Below are 21,586 nucleotides of genomic sequence, written 5' to 3'. Positions count from 1 at the left end.
TATGGTGACGCTCTGGAGGGACCTGTAATAAACTGGGGAATGTCAATGAATATCTGTACCTTTTGTCTTTGTTTTACTTCCTTCCGCAGTTCAGAATTGAAAGGGGGGTGCCCCGTCCCGGCCTCTTCTGGCCCCTGATGGCCACAGAGGGCCGGCCCTTTGCCCGGGCTTATCCCGGCACTGACCCGCGCGCGATCCCGCGACGCGGGTGCTGTAGTCCTTTTGAAGCGCCTCCTGGTGCAGGAAATCCGTGTGGCGGCGTGTTCCGCCGCTAGGGCATCTGGGTAGTGTAGTTTTGTGCCGATTTCGCCCCCTCGCACTGCGGCCGCTGGTCTGGGTTTGCGGCGGCGGAGGAGAGCGTTGGAGCTGCGCTGGTCACTGTGGCCTGGTCACCAAGGTATGCCCCCCAAAAGATTTCAGTTCCCCCCGCTCCACCGGTGCTGTAGTCCTTTTCAAGCGCCTCCTGGCGCAGGAAATCCGTGTGGCGGCGTGTTCCGCCTCTAGGGCGTCTGGGTAGTGTAGTTTTGTGCTGATTTCGCCCCCCCTCGCACTGTGGCCGCTGGTCTGGGTTTGCGGAGGGGAGAGTTGGAGCTGCGCTGGTCACTGAGGCCTGGTCACCAAGGTATGCCCCCCAAAAGATTTCAGTTCCCCCCGCTCCAACGGTGCTGTAGTCCTTTTGAAGCGCCTCCTGGCGCAGGAAATCCGTGTGGCAGCGTGTTCCGAGAGTGGGCGGTGTTGCTCGCGGGCAGGGGGGAGTTGCTTGTCCACTGTTGTGCATACTGACTGTTTGGGCGGCCTCAGGCTGCCCAAAACAGTCAATATGAAGAACAGTGGGCAAGCCACTCCCCCCTGCCCTCGAGCAGGCCCGCCCACCCCCAATCAGGAACTTCTGCTTTCACGCTGTGCCAGAAGGCAGAAACAAATGGTAGTTATTTGGTAATAACTACCATTTGTTTCTGCCTTCTCGCATGGCAAGAAAGCAGGGGGTCGGCGCCCAAACAACCCTATAGAGCCGCTGGTTGCATGTGAATCCAGAAAATATTTCAAGCGGCTAATCTACTCCTACTGGTAAGTAGCCATTTTGTGTTGCAGCATGAATCCTTACTACATGCACATGCTGTGCATATATTTTTTTAACAGCAGGTAACTCTTGGAGGTGGGGGTCGTAATTAGGTTGTCCCTGGAAAAGAGGTTTCGGAACTATTTATCATACCTGCGACTCTTTGTTCACTTACATGTCAACACAGTAGTGTTTTGTGAAGGTGCGGATGGATGAGCATGTGGCTGCCACACGTCATTTATTGGTACGTTTGCTGGAAAGCCAGGGTCTCCCTTTTTGCCTTTCAGTAACACAACTGGATTGTTTTAACTAGTCACCTTGTGATGGTGCAATTTGTCAACAGTGAACCTTTGTTTGAATTTGCAAATGAGAAAGGACAAAGGAAGTCTGTTCTCTGGAAGTAGTCCATCACTGCCTTATGTACATCTAGCATATAGAAGGGTTTTTTTCAGCTTTTGTTTTTGGTTGTTGGAAGAAGCCTGGAAGCTAGATTGCTTGAATCAAGTACAATTGTGATAAGAACTTTGAAGGGAGCCTGGGTTGGTCTGCAGGACTAGCTTGCTCTTGTGTATTTGTAGGGGCTCACTCATCCCGTCAAGGATGTGATAGCAACTAGGAAGGTGATCTTTAAGATCAAGAACCTTAGTTCGGCCTAGAGGGGAAAATCAAAGGTTTCCTTCATTAGCAGTCTCAGGACTAGGTTGGTGTTCCACATTGGCATTGGTGTCAATCTAGGTGGGGCTACCCTTTTTTGTTCCTTCGAGAAGCCTTTTAAATCACTGGAGCCCTCAAGAAGCTTTTCCACATTGGTCTGTTCTCTTGTGTAGGCTACTATTGCAGCCAAATGTACTTTTAGTGAAGCATATGTTAAACGTATGTTATCTAATAGATATGTTAGGTATCAGACCACTCTGGTGTCCTATTGTGGAACAACAATTCCTTTTATCTGCTCCGCAGGACATACCTCCTCCATTTTGCTGCGAAGCATTTCCATGTACTTGTCCTTCTATCTTTCTTTAGGATATCCATGGGCAGTTTTGAAAGGTTTTGGACCAAACTATCTCTACTGGAGCCAGGCCGCTAGGCTCAAGCTGCTCATTTCCAGATGATAGACTTTGACTTCCTACATGGACAGCAGGTTGTGTGTTGTGGGCAGTCTTTTTAGGTTTCCTGATGCCATCTCCACTAGGTTTGAGAACCACATCTGTTTTGTCCACTGTGAAGCAATTAAGATCAGTCAGTGGTGACTGTTTGCACTTACCACTAGCAGTGTGAGAGGAATTGGAGCAAAAGAATACGCAAATCTCCTTAACCTGTATATCTCAAGAGCATTCTATAGGGAGGGGCAGTGTGGGTGTATGGCTGTTAAGTCTTTGCATTTTGTATTTTCTGGGGTTCCGAACAAGTCAAATCTCTGGAGTGCCTCACTGCCAGAACACTTCTTGAAGCACTGGTTTGCTTAGCTCCCATTGTGTGATACGGATGCTTGCCTGTTTAATATGTCTGCTTCCTCATTCTCTACCCTGGTAGGTATATTGCTTTCAAGGTTATTCTTCTCAGACTGGCCCACCTCTAAACCTGTTGGGCTGGTTTTGACAGCACATACAACCATGCCCCTCCTTATTTGTTCAGTTAGGACATTGTGGTTCTTTTGTCAGTTTGGATTTGCATGATCTTTTCCCTCACCTGCGCTTGAAAGGCCGTAAGGGGCCAGGAAGACCACCTTGGCCTCCTTGACATTTAGGTGTTAAATTGCTTTTTCTGCTTTCCATAGTCCTCAGTTTATCAGAACTCTCATGTGGGCTCCCCAACCCATGTGGGATGCGTCAATGGTGATGGTCACCATTGGAGTTGGCTGTATGAAAAGGTATCCATGTTCCACAATGCCATCTCGTTTGTTGGATCCATTCTTTAAGTGGTCTCATTTGTAGTCTTGTGTGTGGAATCAGTGTGATATAGGAGGTCATCATGCCTTGCTGTGGCCATGATGACAGTGTGTTCTTTGGCAAGTAGGGGCTTGCAGGCAGCTGGTTCCCTGAATGCCTCCCTTTCCAGATCCAGAATGCAGTGCTGCATCAGGATGTACTGGCTCTTGCTTTTCAAGGCTAGGAGGGTTTCTAGAAGAAAGCAAGTCTGTGCCTGCTATTCTTCCAGCTGGATCCCATATCTGCTCATCGCTCTTTTCATCACTAAATTGTACATGGTGAGGTCATCTGGAGGAGATGGATTCAAAGGTTAGAAGTGGGCTCCTTCCTCCAGCGCACAGACATTGAGGTCCTGCCACTGGCCATCAATGCTGTTGATGTCCTGAGATATTCCCTGGCCCTCCAGTCCTTGTCCTCCGGAGACCATCTCTTGCTTTTCTTTTTGTGGCTCTAGCGTGGCAGGAGTTTACAGTTAGACTTGCTCTGCCTTCACTCAACTGGGCTCCCCCGAAGCCTTCGATGAGATCTGAAATTCTCAAAGGGATGTGTGGAAATCCCATTTTTTTCTATAGAATCACTGCCATTTCGGCTTCCACTCAACTTTGAGCACCCTCTCTTCGGTATTGATTGTGGTCGGAAGCCCCTTCTTCGAAGCAGAGGCTTCGATGTATGTTGTTTCCTTTGCCCTTTGTCACTCGCCTTTCGACATAGAGCATTTCACGTGGAGATGCCCTCCACTAAAGTTCCTGTGGGGGTCCTTGTGTTTTGACTTTACTTTGGTCGACTTTTATTTTGGCGCAGAGGCAGTCTTTTGTGGCTTGGAGTCCAATAGCTTTTGATCAACGCATTTAAAAAAAAATGTATTATTGAAGCGCAATCCCATTACAGGTCGCATAAACTGTATCCGTACACCTTAAGTCTAGCAGTCTGAATAAAGCACAGGCTATGTTCGAGGATTGCTCTTCATGTACTATTTTCTTGTAGAACCAAATAAACAAACATACACCGACCAACATCTCCACTTCCACACTCTTCACAGTTCCATCAATGTAGTTCAGGACACTAAGAGGTAAGCATATCATGGTGGCATGTTAACTACCAGGGGGCACTCCAACGAGACCATGGAAAGCGGGAACCTGCAAGGTCCCTCACAAGTGTGTCACCTCTCAACCAACTAGCAGATAAAACATATTACTGCATGAATCTAATTACCAAAGTTGTGGGTCAGGGGTTCATCAAGGTGAGTGCATATCCTTTACTCCTTGAACTTCTCCAGTAACATATCCCAGGCCTGTCCAATAAGATAAAACTAAAGAACCACACTCTCCTCCCTATGTAATAGGGAGCCTTCTGCCTGGGCAAGTTGCATCTGAACCCAGGACAATTCTATTAATACGAGCTGGTGTAAGATAAGTCCTATTCAGAATGTTAAATTGGATATATTTAAAACCGGCACCTCTTTGTGGATACTCTAAAGCTGTAGTCCATTCCTTCTCATGGAGTGGGCTGGCCAAATTGGCCTCCCATGCAGTACGAAGATACACTCAGGAGCCATCTATCTGTTGTAAAATAGGATCTATAAAGCCATTTCACTAGTTTCCCTTAAGTTCCCACTGTATCTAATGTCTGGTACACCTCATGTGTCCAGAGTAACGGGTGGCTAATGTGAAAAAGTGTGGCAAGAGAGAGAGCATAATATGCACTGATATGTCAGAAAGTGCACAGGTGGGAGATCACAGTCTGCCACTAGGGTCTGAATGTCCATTACCTCCACATTGAGAAACAGGTCTCAAACAGTGAAAAGACCACATTATGCCAGGCTCTAAGATGTCCTCCATGCAGTCGCCCAGTTGGTAAATTATGTGGCAGAGTTTATTAATTATGTGGGAAGAAAAGGCAAATTAAGCAGCATAGTGCAACACACTTTGTATTACCCCATTCTTTTTAATGTTATACATTAACAATATTGTGGCAAAGGTTTCGCCTCATTAGAACCAGTCTGGCGCCCAAAATACAGCAATAAGCAAAAGAAAGAACCACTCAACCTTTAAAAAGGGCTTTTCACTGCAAAACAATACAGGTTACTAAAGTGCGGTAGCACTTGATCTTTTTGAGCTAGAAACAAAATATGTAGACCATGAAGCAGATGGCGGATTATGTGACAAATGCAGTAAAGCATAAAAAAATTAAGAAAGTGAGGCAGCCAACAAAATCGCAATATTCCAGTGGTTCTGTTTACAACACATGGATGAACAGTCATGTTACTAGGCTGTAGAAATCAGCAATAGTTTTCTTCAAATTACTCTATAAACGCTGAACATGAAACATTTGAAGGAGCGAGACTACCGAACATGCAATTACAATGTGGCAGGTCTAAGCTGGATGGGATGTGGGTATAGGTCCAGTTGACGATATACTAATTTTGGATTTCCACAAAGTGTTGAAATGCTGTGTGTTGCACAGTCTAACAAATTGTTCTCATTAATACAGTCACTGTCTGTCTTCCCCTTTCTCATTAGTCTTTTTGTAACACACTACTACTATGCAGACAGGTTCATCATATGTACTGTATAGAATTTCTCAGTCTACTCAATGTGACCTCTGTAAGGGTGCCATCCAGAAGTTCATGTTGCCTGGGTGTCATGAAAAATGTGACCTAAGTCAGTTGTGCCATGAAAGTCAGAAATGCCAGAGAACTGTCAATGTAGAAGGGGGTGAAAATCAAACCAGTGTCACAAACAGAATATCTCGCCATGCAGGGATGGAAAAAGACAATACAGCAGCGGAGAGTCAGGTTCACGCTAACCTATGAAAGTGAAGATTGGGTGGGAGGGGTACAACAAAACTGCAAAAGGAGCGTGCTCAAAGGGTTAGGAACTTTTGCAGAGAACTGATTTTCTAGCTTTTCTCAAATGAAACACTTTAAAGTCGAAATACACTTTCTGACTGGAGAAGCACACTGGCCGTATTTGTATTTTTTTAGGTCTCGCCTGTTGCCGATGCGCATGCGCATCGAGCAAAGCGAGACTATTGCGAGTTATCCACACTTTATCTGCACTGCAAGGAATCGTGGCGATTCCTTGCAGTGCCCGTGAGTTTTAAGGTCAATGCGCATGCGCATTAAGCTTATGCGCATGCGCATTGACCTTAAAACTCACGGGCGCGTGCACGTCCGTCTTTGTTTACCCCTCCGCCCCCTCCCGCCGTGTCGCATTTCTCCTCCCCCTCCCCTCTCTTCCTTCCGTCGTGTCGCACCTCTCCCCTCTCCGCCCCCTCCCCTGCCCGCCCCCTCCCGCCGTGTCGCATTTCTCCTCCCCCTCCCCTCTCTTCCTTCCGTCCTGCCGTGTCGCACCTCGCCTGCACGTTTTCGGCAAGGAACTTTGTGGGGGAATCACAGAGGAAATTATATAAAGGATCTTAGTCGACTGGGACGAGAGCTGAGCAAAGTTATAATAGTGGACAACTCACCCGCTTCTTACATCTTCCATCCTGAAAATGCAGTAAGTACCAAGAAAACGCTAATTCTTATGGTTGAGCTCCTCCCCCTCCCTCTCTTCCTTCCGTCGTGTCGCACCTCTCCCCTCTCCGCCCCCTCCCCTGCCCGCCCCCTCCCGCCGTGTCGCATTTCTCCTCCCCCTCCCCTCTCTTCCTTCCGTCCTGCCGTGTCGCACCTCGCCTGCACGTTTTCGGCAAGGAACTTTGTGGGGGAATCACAGAGGAAATTATATAAAGGATCTTAGTCGACTGGGACGAGAGCTGAGCAAAGTTATAATAGTGGACAACTCACCCGCTTCTTACATCTTCCATCCTGAAAATGCAGTAAGTACCAAGAAAACGCTAATTCTTATGGTTGAGATGTATTGAGGTTTTCTGTTGTCCGGGAGCCGCAGGTGTCGTCAAAGGTTGTGCTCCCTGTTAAGCATTTCAACATAAGGGACAGAGCATCTGCATATGCTAGATGCTTAATTAGCTTTGCAGTACTCCATGGACATTTAAAGGGGTATGCAGGCTGTACAATCTGGTGATGTGAATGACTGAGTTATGTCAAGCATACCTTCAGGGTGTTGTGGCTAAATGAGTCATGGCCTGCAATGTGCATCAGAAATATTGTCAGGCTGAGAACTTGATTTTTGTACTATAGTCTCAGTTATGTTGGTCGGAGCTCTTAGATATAGAGAATCAAAGAGACCGAGTTTATTACATTCCTCACTCAACACATTGCACCACCGTCCTGCATTGTTATAGCCCACTAATCCCTCTATCTAAAACCTCCCATTCATTCCTTGGCTCCTGCAAATAGGAGTGAAACAGCAGTATGCACAATGTTTATTGCTCCATGATGGGTAGTGCCCACATATAGAACTGCTAAAAAAGGGACAAAGTCATTTGTAGTGCCTTCGGTCACCACCGTTTCCTTAATCACTCAAATGTCCCAACACAATCCAGACTCGGGAGCCTTCTATTAAAACTACCTTAAAAAGGGCAGTGTTCTCTTTAGTTTACGTACTACATAGCGGTACAGGTTACTTTCCTAGTAGCTCCTGCCCCAGTGCCCCCTTATTTAGAAACCAGCCGATCACTTTACCCAACCATTTTATGCACCAATTACCATTGTGTACCACCCATTGACTTGCACTTCTACGGCCAATAATTTTAGCTTACTCTTTCTGTGCGTTTTCCCCTTTCTAGTGGAGTGTTTTGGCTTCAGAACTTTAACTTGTTTGATTCAAGCCTTTGCTTGGTGGTCAACTGTAATCCTGGTAGTACTCCCTAGGAAGTTGACCAGAAACTCACAATGCTCCACTGCCAACTCCGTCTTCTGAGTTTAAATGCAAGCCATTCAGTTGGTGATAGACATCCTGTAGTGTCTACAGGAACTTTATCTGCGCAAATAAAATTAGATGTTTATCTGTTCAGGCTCTTTGTATAGTCTCGCTTGGTGGAATACATAAATGAATAAATAAATAAATAAATCCTAATCTAGTGGCTGAATTGTGTATTATACCAGTGTGTTAGAATCCTGCTGTGATCACTTGGCTAAATTGTGTGATCCTCGGCATATCTCTGTGTCACGAATCTCTTTTCGCAAATGAGATCACTTTGAATGAGGGTGACAACAAAGTACTAAATAGGTCGGGCTTTTATAATGAGAGTGGCACGTTATTAACTTTGCCAATGCTTGTTAGTAAAGCTTTTTTATTTTTAAAAGGGGGGGAAGAAAGGGGGGAAGAATTAAATCCCTGTAGGAAAAGCAAACTCATACCATAAGGTACTTCAAAGCTGTATATTGGATTCATTATTTTCCGTCTTTATAAATGACTTAGTTTATTTTTCAAATTCTTTTCACTCAAGGAACTGTCAACAGAATTTAAAAGGAATAGGAAAGCATCGGGAACAATTGCCACAGCCACATTTTCTCTCCCCAGGCCTTAGAACTGAAGCAAATGCTCTTCCACTTGGTCCTCTGCAGTAGCCAAGGAAGCAGATTTATCACCTTCCAGGAGAAGAAAAATCTCCCTTTTCAGTCATTCTCAGTAAATCTTCGGCCCCAAACACCAGCTGAGTGCAGCAGCCAGACCCTTCCTCAGCGCCAATAAAGCCTTTGTGTGCCTGTACTGTCATGTAATATGTTTAACCTAGAGGGGTCTGGGCTATATTAACGTCCAAACTAGGCCACCATGTATTTTTAAAAGCTTGAATGAGCGTTTGATCTCGACTGGTGGACTGTGGGGAGAATGTCGTCACTTCACCTGAAAAGAAGACCCAGCTGCCTGGTTTAAAGGGGGGGGGGGGGGGTCTGTCTTTATGATGCATTTACAAGATTAAACGTCCATGTGATGTGGCAAGTGCAGTAAAGTGATAACAAAACGTGACCAGGTCCTTTATTGTGAAAGTGAGTAAAATTAAGCAAGTCTCTTAGGAAATATTATTTTCAAATTTGCATGGATTAGTATACCAAACGAAGCAGCAATATATGTCAAAATAAGACGTACATACAAAGTGACCTGGGCTGCACATCCTGGAAGTAGTGAGGCTCACTCACACTCACCCACACTCACCCACACTCACCCACACTCACCCTCACTCACCCTCACTCACCCTCACTCACCCTCACTCACCCTCACTCACCCTCACTCACTCACCCTCACTCACCCTCACTCACTCACCCTCACTCACTCACCCTCACTCACTCACCCTCACTCACTCACCCTCACTCACCCACCCTCAACCCCTCACCCTCACTCACCCTCAACCCCTCACCCACCCTCAACCCCTCACTCACCCTCAACCCCTCACTCACCCTCAACCCCTCACTCACCCTCACTCACCCTCACTCACCCTCACTCACCCTCACTCACCCTCAACCCCTCACTCACCCTCACTCACCCTCACCCACCCTCAACCCCTCACCCTCACCCACCCTCAACCCCTCACCCACCCTCAACCCCTCACCCTCACTCACCCTCAACCCCTCACTCACCCTCACTCACCCTCAACCCCTCACTCACCCTCACTCACCCTCAACTCCTCACCCACCCTCAACCCCTCACCCTCACTCACCCTCAACCCCTCACTCACCCTCAACCCCTCACTCACCCTCACTCACCCTCAACCCCTCACTCACCCTCACCCTCAACCCCTCACTCCCCCTCACTCACCCTCACTCACCCTCAACCCCTCACCCACCCTCAACCCCTCACCCACCCTCAACCCCTCACCCTCACTCACCCTCAACCCCTCACCCTCACTCACCCTCAACCCCTCACTCACCCTCACTCACCCTCAACCCCTCACTCACCCTCAACCCCTCACTCACCCTCACCCTCAACCCCTCACTCACCCTCACTCACCCTCAACCCCTCACCCTCACTCACCCTCAACCTCATGCTAAAGATTTACAAAAAAACCCATAAACAATTCTAAAAGCACTAACTCTAATGCTGCGAGACCTATTGCATTTCTAATGCTTGTTTTGTATTTGTGAGTATTTATTAAGCGCAGCCTATCGCTCCGGAAGGAGCATCTTGGCGCTGAGAGATTGTGTGTGGATGGGATTGGATGATGGAAGCTCTAAATAGCGGCCATAACATAAGCATCAGATTGTTGATAGACCCAGGTCTTCAGTTGTTTCCTGAAAAGACTCTCAGTCTCAACCAGTCTGAGGTGTAAAGGCAAGTTGTTCCAGGCCCTTGCTGCTAGGACTGTGAAAGTTTTTCCGCCCCTGGTTTTATATTTATACCTCGGAATCTTGGTGAGGTTACCACCGGAGGATCTCAAACTTCGTACGGGGTCATAGTGAACAAAGCGGTTGACAAGGTATTTCGGACCGATGTTTTTAAGTGCTTTGAAGACTGTTAGTAGAAGCTTGAAGAGGATCCTCTTGTGCAGGGGCAACCAGTGAAGACGATTTAATGCTGCTGAGGCTGAGGATTTCCTGGGAAGTTTTAACACTAATCTTGCAGCTGCGTGCTGTACACTTTGCAACTTCTTCAGTGTGGACTTTTTCACTCCAGCCATCAACCCATTGCAATAGTCGAGTCGGGAGAGTATTAATGCGACCACGACCGATTTCCTGGATGCGATGGGGAGGAAGTCAAAGAATTTTTTTAAAGATTTGATAAGTCCGAAACAGCAGCCTGCTGTGATCCTGACGTGATCATCAAAGGAAAGGGCTGTATCGAATTGCACGCCAAGATTACGTGCAGAGGTCACTGCACTAGGCGGGGCCTCTGAGTCTTTGGGCCACCAATCCTTAGGGCAGAAGGGCAGATCTTTACCTAGTGGTATGATTTCAGTTTTCCCACTGTTGCACTTCAAGTGGTTTTTGTTCAACCACTGAAATACATCCGTGAGACAATTCTGGAAGCGCAGCTCTGTGTCCGTGCAGTTTTTGTCGATAGAGACGACAAGTTGTGTGTCGTCAGCGTAAGACGTGACTAGGATCCCATGGGACTCTATCACAGCTAGGAGGGGTGCCATGTAGATGTTAAACAATAATGGACTTAGTATGGACCCCTGCGGTACTCCCGTTGTAATTGTTTTTACGCTGGATAGATGGGGGCCCAGTGACACAGATTGGGACCTATTGGTCAGGAAAGATGTTACCCATGCCAAAGCTGTGTCTGTCACGCCAATCTCACGCATCCTGTCAATCAGGATGGCATGAGAAATTGTATCGAACGCTGCTGTGAGATCGAGCAGGATGAGGACGGCTTTCCTCCCCTCATCCTGCAGGAACTTGATGGAGTCGGAGAGTTCTATAAGGGCTGTTTCAGTGGAGTGGCTGGGGCGAAAGCCAGATTGCTGTGGATGCAGAATGTTCTGGTCCTCCACAAAGGCTTTCAGCTCCCAGTACACTATCTGCTCCGTGATCTTTCCTAGGGCAGGCAGGAGTGAGATAGGGCGCATGTTGGTCAGATCTGTGGGGGATTTATTTTGTTTTTTCATCAAGGGTTTCACGATGGCCTTCTTCCATTCGTTGGGCACTACCCCTGAGTCTAAAGAAGCATTTATGATAGCGTTGATGTTCGGATTGACTGCCTCAATTAAGTGATGCAGTATACGAGGGGGACAGGAGTCAGTGGGTGCACCTGATTTGCAGGCCATGATCGCCTTACGGGTCTGCTGTAGGGAGACGGGTTGAAACCTGCAGAGAGAATGATGGTTATCGGCTACCTGCTTCTGGGGTTGTAGAATGGGGGTGGTCAGGGGGGGCGGGAAATCCTTTTGAATGTTGGCAATTTTTTCCCCGAAGAAATTTGCAATATTGTTGCACAGGGTTTCAGAGGGAGGGATTTCAGGCTGTAGGGCTTTGGGGTGGGTGAAGGATTTTACGATTGAGAAAACCGTTTTTTGTTTCTGGTGGGCATCGTTGATGGCTTTAGTATAATACTCTTTTTTAGCGGATTTTATACTAGAGAGGTATAGTTTCCTCTGTTGAACATAGAGGGCTCTGGATGCCTCATCATATGTTTTCCTCCACTTCCTTTCTTTTATCCTGCAAAGTAGGTGGCTCTCAGTTAAGGCCTGGGTATACCAAGGGGCGTTCAGCTTCCTTCTGGAACACTTCACACGGTCACCTTTAGGATTGGAATTGTCTGAGATAATTTGATTTATCCAGAGATGAAAGTTACATGAGTCGACCGACACATCACCCACCAACTTAGGTGCCTGTGCCAGTGGCTGGGAGTTCTGCTTGATATGGTCGGTCACCTTTTTCCAATTTATGGGGAAGGAGGGTTGAGAACGCTTTATAGTTGATGGAGCTTGGACTCTTTGTTCAATTGCGAAGGGGATGAGACTATGATCAGTCCATATTTGCGGGATGGGAGGGGATATGGACATAGTACCTAGGTTGGTACAGATACCGTCCAACGTGTGACCGGCTAGGTGGGTGGGTGCGGTCACTAATTGGGCCAGTCCAAAGATGTTGAGGGTATGTTGAAAGCATGTGGCGTGTGGGTCATCACATGACTCCAGTTGCAAATTCATGTCTCCCATTATAGTGAAATGAGGGTAGCGTAGCATAAGTGACCCCAGTATTTCACCTAGGGAATCCAAAAAGGAGGTGGCATTGCCTGGAGGGCGATAAATTAAGCCTCCCGTGAAAGAGGTGGAGGGATTTAGCCCAATAGAGAAACCGATACTCTCGCTTCCTTTAAGATGGCCTAGATCGAATGTGTGGCACGAGAAAGACTTTTTTAAGATGAATGCGACCCCACCTCCTCGCCCGATTGGTCTGTCCTGTCTGAAGATGGTAAAATCAGGGGGAAGGGCAGAAGCCAAGTCGGGATTAGAGGAGTCGTTGAGCCATGTTTCAGTTATGAAAAGGGCGTCGAGGTCATGGCACATAATTAAGTCGTGTATATCTTGGCTGTGACAGCACAGTGAGCGAGCATTGATGAGACCTCCCTTGAAGTTGTTGCCACTATGCTTAGGGGGAGCGGTGCTTTTGGGCATCTCTATGGATGTAGAGAGGGATGTCCATTTACAAAGTGAACATGAAAAGGGGCCCCACAGTTGGTCGGTGGGGAAACAGCCCTTACATGCATCACCTGTCTTAGGACGAAGTGCCAACAATTCACCGCTATCATACCTAGTGTTGGGCGGAGATTGTCCAGCATGCCCTGCGCCAGGCGCGATCCTGACGCGGACGGGTGCAGACGGGCTCGCCTTTGGCGCGCCTTCGGCGCGCCGCCGGCGCGCCCGCTGCGCCCGTCCGCTGCGCCTCCGGGGTAAGTGCTCCATTTTGTAGTGGCCGAGGGCGGGAGGGTGGGAGGGTCCTAGCACTAGCCTGGTGTCCCTGGGCCAGCTCCTCACCTAGGATGGCGACCCCCCAGGCAGCGTCCAATCGGCTGCTGGAGGTGAGGTCAGGCAGGGACTGGCAGCTGAATCGGCCCTGAAATGACTGCAAAAGTTCCGGTTTTAGGGAGACAATACAACCGCTGAAGGTGCGGTGGTTATGAGGGCAGGTAGGAGCCAATTATAAAAAAATTCAAGCAAGTTTTAAAATTCGGCGATTATTAAAAAAATAGCAGAGTAAATTAACACAGTCCCGGCTTTCCGCCTCAGGACGATTTTACATGCAACCAGCACAGATTTTACATGCAACCAGCACACTCAATATCAATCAGTAAACCGTCAGTAAACCGGTTTCCCATTAAGGAATTTAAAGCCGGGTATATTACAGGCTGCCAGTGCATTGCGAGGAGCCTTTAATTTAAAGAGACTGGAGGTCACAGGGTAAAACTTAGCCCTACATCACCATTTTGAGAATGTGAATGAATAAGAGGACTCTGAGAAGTCCAAGTAGGTGAAACAAGTGCTTGTATCTCAGCCAATTTGCTTATTGCAGGTCAGCTTATAATTCAATATGACAAATATTTAATGCCAAACCTCGGTAAAACATGGACCCAATCTGCTTCAGCCAATACTCTCTCTGCTGATCAAGAATACGATAATGTTGCTGTATTTTGCTGGTTTGGGGGGCAATTAAGCACTACAAACCATTCAGTAATGGCCTCAGGGCACGCAGAGGGGCAAATCGAGCTACAAAATAGTACATTGCCAAAACTGGTAATGGAAAAACGGTTCATCAGACAATGCCAGGAGAGAAGCCACTAAAGGTATAGCCTATACAGGATAAAAAAAGCCTTAAGAGTTTGTCCTAAGAGACAGAGTTTAGTTCAACCTCTAAAATACAATTCTAACAGCTGGGAAATCACAAAAGTCCTGACAGATGAGGAATTAGGTGTCGTGAACTCAAGTATAGAGAGTGAATCTTTACCTGTGGATCATGGGTTAGTGGTTTCAAATAAATATGTAATGATACTGGGGCCACCACTCCCCTTCAGTTAACAGTCTATGAGTCAGATTGTAAAAGAGAAGGTGTTGTTTTCTTTCAAACGTACAGTTGGCGCAATTGCCACTGGAGTAGATATCCTAAAAGAACAGGATCGTTAAAAACTGCAGGGTTAACACAGTAGAAATACTATTAGGTGCCTGCTTAACAGTAAATAGCACTACTCGCTGAAAACAACCTTAATGAAGGTAGGTGCTCCTGATAAAATAAAAGCACTCTATAAAGTGCTCTCTCTGCTGCTCATCGGATAGTGAAAGTTGTCAAGTAATTATACAAACTATTCAGAGTTTTACGTAAGAAGGTTTGCATGGTACGGTATAAGAGGCAAGTTGATATTTAAATAAATAAAAATAAAAAAAAACCTTTGTCTCACTGGTTTCCCAAGAGACCAACAAGGCTCGAAGTACCAGCCCACCTAAGTTTGTTATACGAAAGGCAGGCAGAAAACAGATACGGGATCAAAATGCTGTATTCATGACCATGCCATAACAGATGAAGGATTAGCCTTCCTACGGTCACAAAACAGAAAAAAATAATAAGCAAAACAAGAAAAAAAAAAAAAAAAGATTAATGGTGCCTGTGAGGTCTTTCTGCTAACAACTGTTCTGGCATTCACCTTTTCACCTTCAGATTAATTATGTGTGCCTGCACAACATGTACTTTGGATATATGAACAACAAAAAAGATCAGAGAATCAGATTAAACAATGTTTTGAGAAAGGGTTATGTGGGGCTGAAAATCACAATCGACCAGGAACTCCTCAGTGCGCATAGTTCTATCCTTTTTAGGTCCTAAAACTGACAATTTGGAGTGATTATTATAGCGTGCTCCCTAATATAAAGAGGGAAAAAATAAAAACAAATAGCCACCCTCAAATGTAGAACGTAATACTGGAAACAACTTTTTCCTAACAAAGCACATTACCAAAATTATTTTTCTGCTTTCCCCTATTGACAGTATTGCTTATATTTTGTCACAATCAGCATTTAAAATATTGCAAGCTCAAGACGTGGTCTACAGTCAGCGAGATGTATAGGAGCCGTCAAAAGACGAAGACTATCATCGAGGTGCTGCCATTTCTGACAATAAATGTATGGATCGAAAAGAAACATGCAGGAGTTAAAATTGATAGGGGGAGAGAGAGATATTAAGCAATAATTTTCAATGGATGTACTAATTTGCGGTGGTATGGCGCGTTTTGTGTTTTCACAATTAATTCTTGCAACTTAAACCACTATTGAATTCACTTTCAATATTTTCATCTTTGGCTCAATCCCCTTACTCGACACATGATGTGCAAAATAACCCCCACCAATGCAACAGAACTATCACTTGTCTTTTTTCAAGGACAAACCAGATAATTTCTGGATTTCCAACACTTTTCCTAGCCTCTCATGTTCGTACCCATTCTTTCCATAAAGTAGAATGTTGTTTTGGAAGCACAATACTCCAGACACACTCTTGAAAAAATTGTTCATTAATCTCTGAAATACAAACTACGCTAAAGCCAAACCAAACGGTGTGCATCTGCAATGGAAAGCCCCTTTAGGTGTTACAAAGGAAGTCAAATGCCTTGACTTCACACATGAGCACCCCTGCACTTGGCAGTAAGCCACCCACATGTCAAATGTAGTAAATACTGCGGCACACGTGGACAGCTTAATATTTAAAAGTTGCTGACTGTCGACCCGGATGTTGGAATTCAGGTCATGTAAATTGAAGCACAATCGTAAAGTCTTATCCAATTTGCATGCTAGAACAACTGGGGCCAACTACTTCGAACCCTCAATCGGTTTGATATCTAACTTGTCCACCTCAGACTTGAGTTGTTCCCTTAAACTGATGGGTATGTGTCAACTTATGCCCTCTAGGTATGGCACTTTCCAATGTTTAAATCTTTTCAACTTCCCAAGATCGTCCGTTAAGACCCCAGGATACTTGTCAAACCTTTTGCATACGTCACGGTTACATAATTCAAAAAGGTGTTGCCTGGACAAAACGAATTCCAGATGGTTAGGATAGAGAATTATGTTCAGATCTCCTTGCTCATTCCACCCAAACAGGTTAGAACCACCTTTGGCCACAAATATAGCGCTCATGGACGTCTTGTGATCAAAACCAAGTGTAGCTTTGAATTGACAATACTTATGTTTAACCCACAAGATTTTGTATGGTACTGCCCCCCGAAACCCTGCAGGGGCTCTGCTCCTTCAATGCCCCTAAGCGTGTCCTTCGATCGGCAGATCTACTTCTTGCTCGTACGATCAAGATCCGAAGGAGTAGAGCTGGTGGCCGCTCTTTCAGGTATCTGGCCCCAAAGCTGTGGAACTCGATCCCTCTGGCTCGGTCCACTTCCAATCATATGCTGTTTCGTAAACAGATTAAAACCTGGTTGTTTTCTTCCATTTAATTCATCTTTACCTGCTGTGTTGTTCTGTTCTCTGGTATGCCCACAGCGCTGGGACGCCCCGTTGCTGGGGTAGCCATGCGCTATACAAGCAGATTTAACATAACATAACTTCCACCTTTTTACCACGATACGCAAAAATCTCAACGTGTTAATCACTTAGACATAGAACATTCAATTTGGCAAATTCAGTTTCACCAATCACTCTGAATGGCAAACCAGAATTGGCCATCACTCTTACTTTAACATGGTTTATAGCGTCATCACAACCATAACATCATCTCCTACGCCGACGACACCCAGCTGATCCTTTCCCTCAGCAAAGACCCCAACACCACCAAAACCAACCTTCACGAAGGCATGAAAGAAGTAGCCGTATGGATGAAAGAAACAGCCGCCTAAAGCTTAACTCCGACAAAACGGAAGTGCTCATCCTAGGATCATCCCCCTCCGCCTGGGACGACTCATGGTGGCCTTCGGATCTGGGTTCTGCGCCCACACCCACAGACCACGCACGTAACCTAGGCTTCATCCTAGATTCCTCCCTCTTGATGACCAGACAAGTCAACGCCGTCTCATCCTCCTGTTTCAACGTACTTCGTATGCTCAAAAAAATCTTCAATTGGATCTCCACCGAGACAAGAAAGACCGTCACCCACGCATTGGTTACGAGTCGACTTGACTACGGAAACACCCTCTACGCCGGAATCACAACCAAATTACAGAAAAAAACTCCAAAGCATCCAAAACGCATCGGCGAGACTCATTTTGGACATCCCTCGCCAAGATCACATTTCCAGCCACCTGAAAGACCTCCACTGGCTTCCCGTCAACAAGAGAATAACATTCCGTCTCCTCACCCACGCGCACAAGGCCCTCTATGATCTAGGGCCCGAATGCCTCAACACTCGACTATCCTTCTACACTCCCTCCCGCCAACTTAGATCCTCCAATCAAGGTCTCGCCGCAGTTCCGCGAATCCAAAGATCCACCATAGGAGGCAGATCCTTCTCCTACTTGGCGGCCAAAACCTGGAACTCACTCCCCACTCACCTCCGCCTCACACAGAACCACATCTCCTTCAGAGAAGAACTTAAAACCTGGCTATTCGATAAATAATGAACCCCCTCCCCAAGCGCCTTGAGACCCTCTGGGTGAGTAGTGCGCTATATAAATCCTTGAACTTGAACTATTCCAATCACCACAAATAGATGATATTTGTACGATCTCATCACCATGGGGTGATGGTGATAACATCACTATCATACTTTCGCCCTCATCGGACATGCCCTCCAGGATGGATTTTACAACTGTGTCATTGCGACCTTTTTGACTTTTCTACGACTAACACACTCCAGCAAAGTTGCCTCTAATTACACAAATTTAAACACTGCGTTTGCAGCCAGGCAATTCTTTGCACTGCTCATGTGTGCTTTGCTCCCACATCTAAAGCACGATACATCAACACACTCACAGGCAAATTTAACATTACCCGCCCACTGTTTTTACGAGATTTGCCAGAGACAACTTTTACATTCTTAAAAGAATCTGTAAAAAAAATTAAATAACTGAGAACAGCAGATAAATATAATGCTGCACTACTAATGTGATATAAAATTGCAAGTGTCTTGCAATGCTTCATTGGATGTAAGCTGTATATGTCTCTATCATCCTCATGAGCATTGTATGGCAATATTAAACTGCAACATAAAAATCAAGCATTGGAAAAGCTATATTTAGTTCTGGTGCTGGTCATCATCCTTTAGGCTTTTTCAATACTTGTTTTGTCATGGTTTCAGTATAAAGTAATTGTGGGGGGAGCTGCCAGGCCTGTGGCAATATTTAAAAATATGGGTAACAGCAAAACAATTTTTGAGTCTCGAAAAGCACACATTGTCATTGTAGTACAAACCACTGGAGGACAACACAGTGTGCAGATGTGCTCCTTTGTGAAAGAGCAGAATGCCAACACTCACTGAAGTTAGCCAATGGCTGAAGTGGACTGACCCGCTGCCCATGCTTTGGTGGTCAGAAGAAAAATGTAAATTGCACTAATAGTCCGATGGATGAAGGCTGCTAGACTTTAGCTAAATGAAAAGGTCCTGACTAAAGCCAGCCATAATAAAAGGAGGTTAATTTAAAAAAACATAAACATGTAGAAATTGCAAATTATCACACACCAATTTATCTGTGGAATAAGACCAACGAACTCTCAACACGAAATCTCCATTAGACTTCAATATTAGGGGTGGAAACAACTCAAAGAGAATAAAAACAATTACTAGAAAGGGGCCAATCCCATGGGTCATCCCGAAACTAGTCCTCCGACCATTTTGAAACTTCAGCAATCAATCACACGTCATCCCACACAGCAAAAACAAGGTTAAAGCACATGCATGTCCCCCTTCTGATAGCCCCAATCCAAACTCACATTGAACAAACCAACACACACACACACACCTACCACCATCATCTTGTTAAAGGCAGCTACAGCGTTGACAGAAAAATAAGAAAAATCAAATACATCTAGACCTTCATTTTATTTAGAATATTTCTTCTGCCTTTGGATAAAAACCAAGAAGAATGTGCACAGATAATGAGCTACTGTTAAATAGCTTTCCATCAAAGTGTAAGAAAACAACGTACAATTACTTCTGATGCCAGATGTTGCCGCGCTAATGTGGATGGCTATATAATGAATGTCAATATGCCGTTTCTCCTTAAAGGGGTTATAGTTAAAAACTAAACACATCATTTAAATAACTCCTGCTACGGTATGGCACTGCAGGTGCTTCATCCTTCCGCTTCACTCCTTGCATCCATAAGTGATCTTTGGTACGTTCCTTAACAATCACTAAAGGATCAGTAGGTGATATCTCCCGCTCACTCTACAGCAATTTCCTGAGGCCCCCTACTTGGCTCTCTTCGCTCTACCAAACCAGTTGTCTTGAATGCATTGGTCTTTATACTGATAGGTAGAATCGGAACGTTGTATATTTTGTGGTGTGGATCAACGTCGTGTACATTAAGGAGGCTTGCAAAGGGTTTTCACTTTTCAACATTACCAACCATCGGCGTTTCTCAATAGCGTTCGCCCTTACTTTGAAAATCAATGATATGTCAATATCTCCTTCACCTCCAGAGATCCCATGATAACTTCCTCTCTCATGTCATCCCTTATCCCATAACATAACTTCCTCATCTCCAGTTCTTAAAGACCCTTCAAAATGATTCCTACCTAATCTGATGGTGCAGACCTGCCTTCCTCCCTCTAAATGGATTACTGCCCTCAGTAACCTTACAACATACTTCATCCACTTCACTTAATGAAACGTCTTCAAACCTCAATAAAGAACGATAGACTGTCCGCTATAATTAAAAAGTTTGGAAGCTCGAACGGGACCCACTTCGGTCTGAGAACGATAATCGTGCCAATTACATTTAAGACCTGTAACGGAGTTGCCAGTCTAAAACATGAGCTCTTTTTTAGACTCAAGAGCTGAGTATAACGGGACCGACTGTTCAATACTTACACGGACAATCCGTGAAAATTCAGGAACGCGTCCGATGATGATCTTTTAACGGATGTCATTTGGCTCTAATGTGGGCACTTCCGGATCGGTAAACAACCAATCCCACTTCAGGACATATTCTGGGAGTGGTATGAGAGTGGGCGGAACACTTAATGTATTATGTGACCTAGGATTGGACTACTAAGAACACCTCCGCCAATCCTGGTACGCCACACAAAATTCGGAAGTGCTCATTGGCGGATGTCCGCACGTGCCTTTGTTCCAGCCGTCCTTCTTTAGGGCAAATTGGGGGTGGCCGGAGGTCCAGGTCCACCCGGGGGAAGAGAGCGTAGGGGTGGATAGGGCGGCTTAGACTGCTGACTGACTGACAAGACAGGCTTCATTTCTTGCGGGCGTCACCCATGTACGTGATATTGTGCATGTCGCATATTTCATGACATTCACACATCTGAGGGGTTTCGATGCGCTGTATATGTACTGGAAACAACTCATATTATTCCTTCTTTTCTTTTCAATATTTGTAATAAAAGGTAATCTTTTTTTGCATGAAATCATACATGCCAACATTTTAGGATAGGGAGGCGGGAGATTTAAAATAAAAAATCGGGAGAATGAAAATTCCCCATTGACTTCTGTTGTAGAAAATGCAATTTCAGGCGGAAGACATCAAAAATAAAGCAATTTTTGGCTTGAAAAATCAGTAGTCTCCCGCCTGAGTCGGGTCTATTGGCATGTATGTGAAATATATTAATTACAGAAGTCTATTTTGCCCTATTTTCTGTCCTTCCAATAAATGTAATCATACAATGGAAAAACAACTGGTTAGTATTCGAATCATATTTTAAAAATTTGCTAACAAAATAGTCTGATCTTTTCATTTTGACTGGTGGTGGACCAGGAGTTATATTAAAGAAGAACTAAGAGCACACATCATAAAGTAGACCGATGTATCAATCAATCAATCAGGGGAATTGTAAGCACGCTACTCACCCATAAGGGTCTCAAGGCACAGGGGGGTGTCAGCAGTGCAGTTCAGGCAAAGAGCCAGGTCTTGAGAGTCTTCCTGAAAGTGCTCAGGGAGGGGGCACTTCTGATGTCTGTCGGGAGCTCGTTCCAGGTCTTCGTCGCAATGTAAGAGAAGGATCTTCCTCCTGCTTTAGCTCTGTGGATGCATGGGATTTCGGTGAGGACGAGGTTGGCTGTTAGGCGGTATCTTTTGGGTACGTGGAGGGTGACTGTTGTTGAAGTATTGGGGTCCAGTGTTGTGTAGGCATTTGTAGGTGTGGGAGAGAATCTTGA

General features: G+C 45.6%; 1 protein-coding gene across 3 annotated transcripts in view; it reads right to left on the bottom strand.

Annotated features, from left to right (window-relative positions):
* PPARD (peroxisome proliferator activated receptor delta) overlaps positions 1–20,391 on the bottom strand; it is a 194,755-nt gene extending 174,364 nt beyond the window's left edge. For 2 of the 3 annotated variants that reach the window (XR_015296004.1, XM_086923238.1), the window contains exon 1: positions 20,288–20,376. The gene's annotated coding sequence lies outside the window, so the exon portion shown is untranslated. Of the gene's footprint in view, positions 1–20,287 lie in introns of all 3 variants that reach the window. The other variant, XM_086923237.1, reaches the window with a different exon arrangement.
* Between the last annotated feature and the right edge of the window lie 1,195 nt (positions 20,392–21,586).

This window comes from Lissotriton vulgaris, chromosome 5 (genome assembly GCF_964263255.1).
Source record: "Lissotriton vulgaris chromosome 5, aLisVul1.2, whole genome shotgun sequence".
Classification (NCBI taxonomy): Eukaryota; Metazoa; Chordata; class Amphibia; order Caudata; family Salamandridae; genus Lissotriton; species Lissotriton vulgaris.
This window is presented reverse-complemented; position numbering and strand designations above follow the sequence as displayed.